Source organism: Sphaeramia orbicularis, chromosome 15 (assembly GCF_902148855.1).
Source record: "Sphaeramia orbicularis chromosome 15, fSphaOr1.1, whole genome shotgun sequence".
In the NCBI taxonomy this organism is placed as follows: domain Eukaryota; kingdom Metazoa; phylum Chordata; class Actinopteri; order Kurtiformes; family Apogonidae; genus Sphaeramia; species Sphaeramia orbicularis.
The window spans coordinates 29,068,754-29,075,541 of NC_043971.1; positions in this window are offsets into that span (position 1 = coordinate 29,068,754).

The window sequence follows — 6,788 nt, forward strand, 5'->3', positions numbered from 1 at the left end:
TCATGCACAGCTTGTTTCTGTGTCATATTTCACAATTTAATGCTGAATTTTACTGGTAATTGTCTTAAATATAAGTCGTTTTATATTCCTATTTTTTAATTCATGCATTTCTTTATAATTTTTTTTCCTACATGGAAAGATTCTTTTTTTAATTATTGCATAAATGTTGGTTATATGCAGCTCACACATGCACACACAGAGTTACAGAAGGGCCAGTGCGGGAGGTTTTGGCATCCTGTTCCACTGACTTGTGATGTGGGTGTAAGTTGTGTATATGTATCTGTGTTTACATGTTTGTGTGTTAGTAGCTCCACAGTGAGCTGTGCTTGGACACAGCATGGTGGCCTGTACACTCACGCTGCGTGCTTTCGCGTGCCTGCACAACTCCTGATATAACTGCTGCACTGACTGAAGTGTAGGCTGCTTTTGCGAAAATGTGCAGCAGCTTGGTGAGCAAAAACCCCCTATAATACACACACACACACACACACACACACACACACATACACACACACACACACACACACACACACACACACACACACACAGCCTCTTTCCAAAGCTCCTCAAGTACAGTTTTCCAGTAAAGAAATCAGCTTTAGCTAATGTCCTGCACTCAGAGGCCAAGGAGCAGCGTCTATTAGGGCACCACCACAGATGGTCTCCTCAGTAAGCCCCAAACACATACACGCAATAAGCTCACTCCTAATCTTTATGACATTGTCCTCTGTCTGATGAAGACCTAATGTTGGTTTAAGAAAATTAGACATGTTAAACAATTTTACTTTGGTGTTTTCTTCCAAGCAAAGTTTATTTTTCATTTAAAAGTGCTCACCTTAGGGTGCACTGCAGTCAAAGAAAAATTAGACGAATTTACATTTGCAAGTAAAATACACTCGGCAAAATATCTTCTGCACAATTTATGGAGATTTTTTCTTTTTAATTTTGCAGTACAACAATCTGAAAAGTGATTATTTTGGATCTACCTGTGCTCAGAATAGTTTGCAGTCATATGTCAGTCATTACAGTCAGACTTCAGACAGTATGAAAACTGCTGCAGAGAAAACAGCAACCGTATCCTTTGGTTATGCACTGCTTGGTGATCATTAATTGCAATCTGCAGTGTTCTAAGTGAACATCTGCTTGTAGACAACTGCTCTCTCTCTCTCTGTGCGAGGAGGCCGTGCGAGGTTTGCTGTGAATGTAGGTCATTAATTTGTTTCTGTCCTTTGTTTACTTAAGGAAGGGGGACAAAGGGGCAGCTGCAGAACCATTTGGCTGTGCCCAAGGCGGGCCAGCTCAACATGTTGGGAGGCTGAGACCAGCTTGGGCTCCTGTCTGGGGCCCGGGCCCCTGCTCTCTGCTGCTTCGCGTGAGGGAACGGCCTCTGCCAAGCTGCCAGGGAGGGCTCCAGTACCAGGGGAGGGGGAGATAAAGAGAAGATTGTGATGTGGAGTTGAACTGTCCTGATGTTGAAGAAAACGGCTGGGCGAAAGATGTACAACTGAAGACTTAGAAAAACTGAGATTAAAAAGTGGAATACACACACCTAACTTGTTTTATGGACATGTCTGTGTAGAAAAAAGGGAAAAGATTACTGTTGTGATGTTGCAGCTACAGGATGCTTTATGTGTTAAACAATAAAGGTGTTAAATGAGAAAGTAAGAACAAAGTTCTGCCACAACAAACATGATATAAGCTTTTAGCCTTGACAAGGCAACCACTGCACAAAGCAACCCTAACAGCACTCATTCAAAGCTTATAATGCATACTGCTCTACAGGGGAGAAAAGCCCTCTGTATCCTTTTCATGTGTAAGACTTGTTGATTCTCCGTGAAAAAAAGGAAACGCTCCCAGGCCAGGTCTAACCACGGAAGAACTGACGGAGATAGGGGAAAGCAGGGAGAGAAGTGTGTGTGAGTGTGTACGTGCACGCAAGTGATCAAGGATTGTCTGCATATTTAAAAGAGCTCCTTTGTCAGGCACTCAGCACAGCAGGACAGAAGGCAAGCAACAAGCGGCCCGCCTGCAACCAGACAATACAGTGGCACTACACTGGCTGGGGGAGGGGGGAGACCGGAGGGATATTTTTTGGGAAAAACTGGGGGCAGAGTATCCCAGAAAGCCATCCAGCCACCCACTGCACCCTCCTCTCTGTCCTGAAAACAAAAGGCGACTCAACTTGAACTTGAATATCTGTGTGTCTCTGTGAGAGGAGAGAAGAGGAGAGGAGAGGGGGGGCCCAAATACCACTTACCCATAACCCCTCTGCCCCCTCCCCCATCATCCACACATACATGTTCACACATCCACACATCGAACGCACAGATGAGGGTTTCAGCTTGCCAAACCCACAGCAGTGCACACCGTTGTAGCACACAGACACAGGTTTATATAACCTGTAATTTAACATATGCACACACACACATGCACACACACACACACAAACACACACACACACACACACACACTCACAAAGGCCTCCAGCTGGTCTGTCTAGGGCTGGGCGATGATGGGATTAAACAGTACTTGTCCTTTGTGCGATTCTTGTATGAAAGCGGAGCAGGCATGAACTCTCCACATAAAAGATAGAGAGACATAAAGTGTGAGTGTATCAGAAGAGAGAGAGAGAGAAAGAGGGCGGTGTTGGAAATCATGTGAAGATGACTAAATAAACAAATTAACTGAATTTACTCTGAGGTCAAAGTAACAATACAGACAGATATGAGACCTCTTTTACATTTTTTTTTTTATCCCTCTACACTCATGCCATCCTCTCCCAGCTGTGTGTGTCTGCCAGATAAGGGGCATTACCAGGGTGTGTCTGGGTGTTGTTGGAAACTGCTGGCACTGGGACACATGTGCACGACTCAGCACTTTATCATCGCCGTGGTGACCTGACGGGGTCACGCAGGGAGGGGTCCTTTAGTGTCACCAACATCAACCTGCTGGGCTGCCACTGTCCGCTGTGTGGATATTAACGGTGTTACTATGTGTCTTGTGTGTGTGCTGGACATCTGCTGCATCTGCCTGCTGTGGGGTACACATGTATACACACACACACATACATACACACATACACACCACACACACAAGCAGGAGTCAGCCAGCTGTGGTGTTGTAGAAGAGTCAAGTTCATTGTCGCTGTCATCGTGTCTTTCCTCCCGCTGAAACACAGTGGAAACATGATGAAAGAGCCACGCATTCTGAGCATTCTGGGTAGTAGCTCATATTGTTTGCAGCATACACTGTGCGCTCTATATCATATTGTAAGAGGTGCAACAAATCACAAAATGCACGGTTAGATGTGAGGCATCACAGCGGTGTCCACATTCAATACATTTTAAAATGTGCAGAAACTAGAAGCAGTATGTGTCTTACATTTCATCTTCGGGTTATAATGTCTCCAAACTTAATAAAAGTATAACCTTTAAAAACTTTAGGATGAAACACAATATGTTCCTGAAGTATTTAGACTGGATTCCTAAGACAAACAACCTAACACTGTGACATAAACAACAGTTACATTAGCTCAGTGTTGTGGCGTTGTGTGCTGTAAATAGAGTAGAATTTAAAAATGTAAAAATACAATGAAAATCAATCAACTCAGTGCAGTTAATTGAGAATGTGATGATACAATGATGATCAGATTCATTTTGCAGGTAATACTTTAAGTACAGTCCTATAAGTCAACATTCTGTTTGTTGGTTTAGTAAAGTTATAATGACCACACATATGCATTTCTCAGGATACATGTGATGTATGTACAACAGCAAAAACAAAAGTTTCAGTGAAAAAACAGCAGTTGTATTTAGTGTGATCTCTCCTTGTACTTAATATGTCTCTAAACCTTTTGTTAAGACAATATGAGATTTATTGCGTTAATTTTCTGATGCTTTATACCAAGTTTCATTCATGACATGTCAAATGTTTTTAATTGTTTGTGCTGCTTCATGTCATGGGGTCAAGGGGTCACACTAAATAACAACTTTAATATTTAGAAGCCACTGAATTCAGTTTTGTGTGTATATGTTAACACGTACTTCCTGTATTTTCTTGTTGTATGGGAAGGAAAGAGAATGATAAATACGTACAGTTGCCTGAAAAAATTATTAGACCACCCTTATTTTCTTCAATTTCTTGTTCATTTTAATGGCTGGTACAACTAAAGGTACATTTGTTTGGACAAATATAATGATAACAACAAAAATAGCTCATAAGAGTTTAATTTCAGAGCTGATATCTAGCCATTTTCCATGTTTTCTTGACAATAACCAAAATCACTTAAGTTCTTACATCAATAGCTATGGCATTGTACTGCCAAAAACAGGGCTTTTAGGTATTCCATTTTTTCTTTTCTGTCTGTTTTACTCACATGATACACACAGGAGTTAGTACTTAATTGCATAACTATTGTTTTTGATGACTTTTGATAGTCTAATAATTTTTTCCGCAGCTGTGTGTATGCTCATTGCAGTCCTGTAAAAACAACAAAACTAGAGGTAGCCTAAGACTTTGGCACAGTCTTGTACATGTATGCTCCGTTAGCTGTTTATTAATGCACGGATTAGTGGCATGTTATGACCTTCATTGTGAGCTTTATAAGGTCATAAACTCACGTAATTCATGTACTACTACCTCCTTACATATTAACAAAAAAACAGTGAATAAGAGGTTGTTAAGGGCAGACTGTTGAGTAGTGTCCTTGCAGTTGTATAATATCGTCATGCAGAACAAGCACTTGAATAATAAACAACCACTATGCTACTACTTTGAATAAGCAACTAGCTAATGGTGAAAATGACTATCTTAAATCAAGTGTTTCTCTCTGGCAAAAGCTTAATTATGTGATGAAGAAAAAAAAAAAAAAAAAACACTGCAAAGTAATTTTGTTTTGTTCTTCGGCCAAATCTACTGCAATTCACAGCCATCCATCCAATAGATGTCAGGTATTTTACTAAAACTCAAAGTCTTGCCATAATACCCAGAACCTGGCATGAGTGTCTGTATAAAATGTTTGGGAAATGCACTGTGGTGGAGCTTCAACAACACTGCGGTTGTCAAGTCGATGCCTGTTGTGATCATAAAAACTTTAAATTAAGTACATTTTACACACAGACTGAAGAGGTTTGATAGCACATGCAGTGTTTCCATCATGTTCTTCTCATTTTATTAAAATAAAGACAGATATTGGTTACTTAAAGCCCCTGTACACTAACTTTATTGATTGTGTACAAATTGACAAGAAACCATGTTAAACTGGAGTCTGCAAAGCCAAAAACAATGACAACATGTGACATATGAGAACTTCATCCATAAAGACCAAAACGTCCACTGCCGACCAAAAGCTTCAACTGACCTGAAATATTTAATACCTGTTGATCCATTAATCCTATCAAAATATGTAAATAATTGGTGTAAAATGCAGTTTGTCATCGTTTCATGGTCATCAGATATGACCCATTTGGACGTTCAGAGGCTCCATAGTGAACATGGAAACACCGTCATCTTCTACAACACTTATTCACCGGTAAAACCCATGGAGTTGGATCAATGACAGTGGATGGACACACGTTTTATGTTCATGTTTAATGATGTATTTGCTGAACAAATAATTTTTTCTTTAGTTTTCTGTTTCGATATAATAACCCTTGAAATTTACTCTGAGTTTTCATGAACATGATCAATGAATTAAATATAGGAGAATATTTATATTTATATTTATAGTGAACAATGCAAAACATAGAAGATAATCTTATAACAAATGGTGATAAATTGCTTGAAAGAGGTTACATAAAGAGAAATATTCATTTGGGAACTGACACAAAAGTAGCACTGGGTCTTTATGGGTTAAATTGTAATGTAGTTTACTAAACATAAAACTAATGTGTGAACGACAACACTTCAGGTCAGTTCAGGGCAGTTTAACTTTCTGTTTTGCATACGTGATCTAATTTCTGAGACAAATTTTGCCTGAAATATTCATTCATTACAAAGAGCAAGTGCTGATGTGAAAGCATGAATTAGACTCGGCATATTGAACTATTATCTGAGTCTGCCAACTGGGGAAATTGATTGTAGGAGCAGAAAGAAAATTTATGCAAACAATATGTCAAGACATGTCCACCTCGCCATCTATTTGTCTATTTATCATATGCTCGAACGTTTTCTTGACACAAAGAAAGACATCGAAAACACTCCTGACAGCAGAGAATGTGCATGAGACGAGTTAACCGGTGCACATGCATGTATGCATGTTGGATTGTGTGTATTGCGTGTGTGTTTGTGTGTTCTCTCACCCTGTGATGCCAACCTCTCCGCTCCCTCCCAGCTCTGGCCAGGCACGACCCATCTGTCACATTCCTCCTTCCATCCCTTCTTCCATCCCTCCCCCATCCGCCGCACTCTGTCCATCCCTCCCTCTGCGTACCATCCTCCTGTTTCTCTATCTACTTCCATCCCTCCATCTCTCTCTGCCTCCATCACCCTCTATCCGCCCTCTTCTTCTCTGTTTTCCTTTCCTGCCAGCAAACACCAAACTCCATCATCCTGTTTTTTCCTCCCTCCTGATCTCCTTCTTCCTCCTTCATCTTTTCCTCCAATAAAAGTTCAATTCCCGTGCGCTTCTCTTTCTCTGTTGCTTGTGTGTGTCTCTAGAAAACCAGGTTTAAATTCTTTATGGACATTTGATGAAAATGAAAACATGTGGCAGCTCCAGCTTGTGTAATAATAATAATAGTCATCATCAAAAGATAACACAATCAAGCCCCAGAGCTTGTTTCCATTGT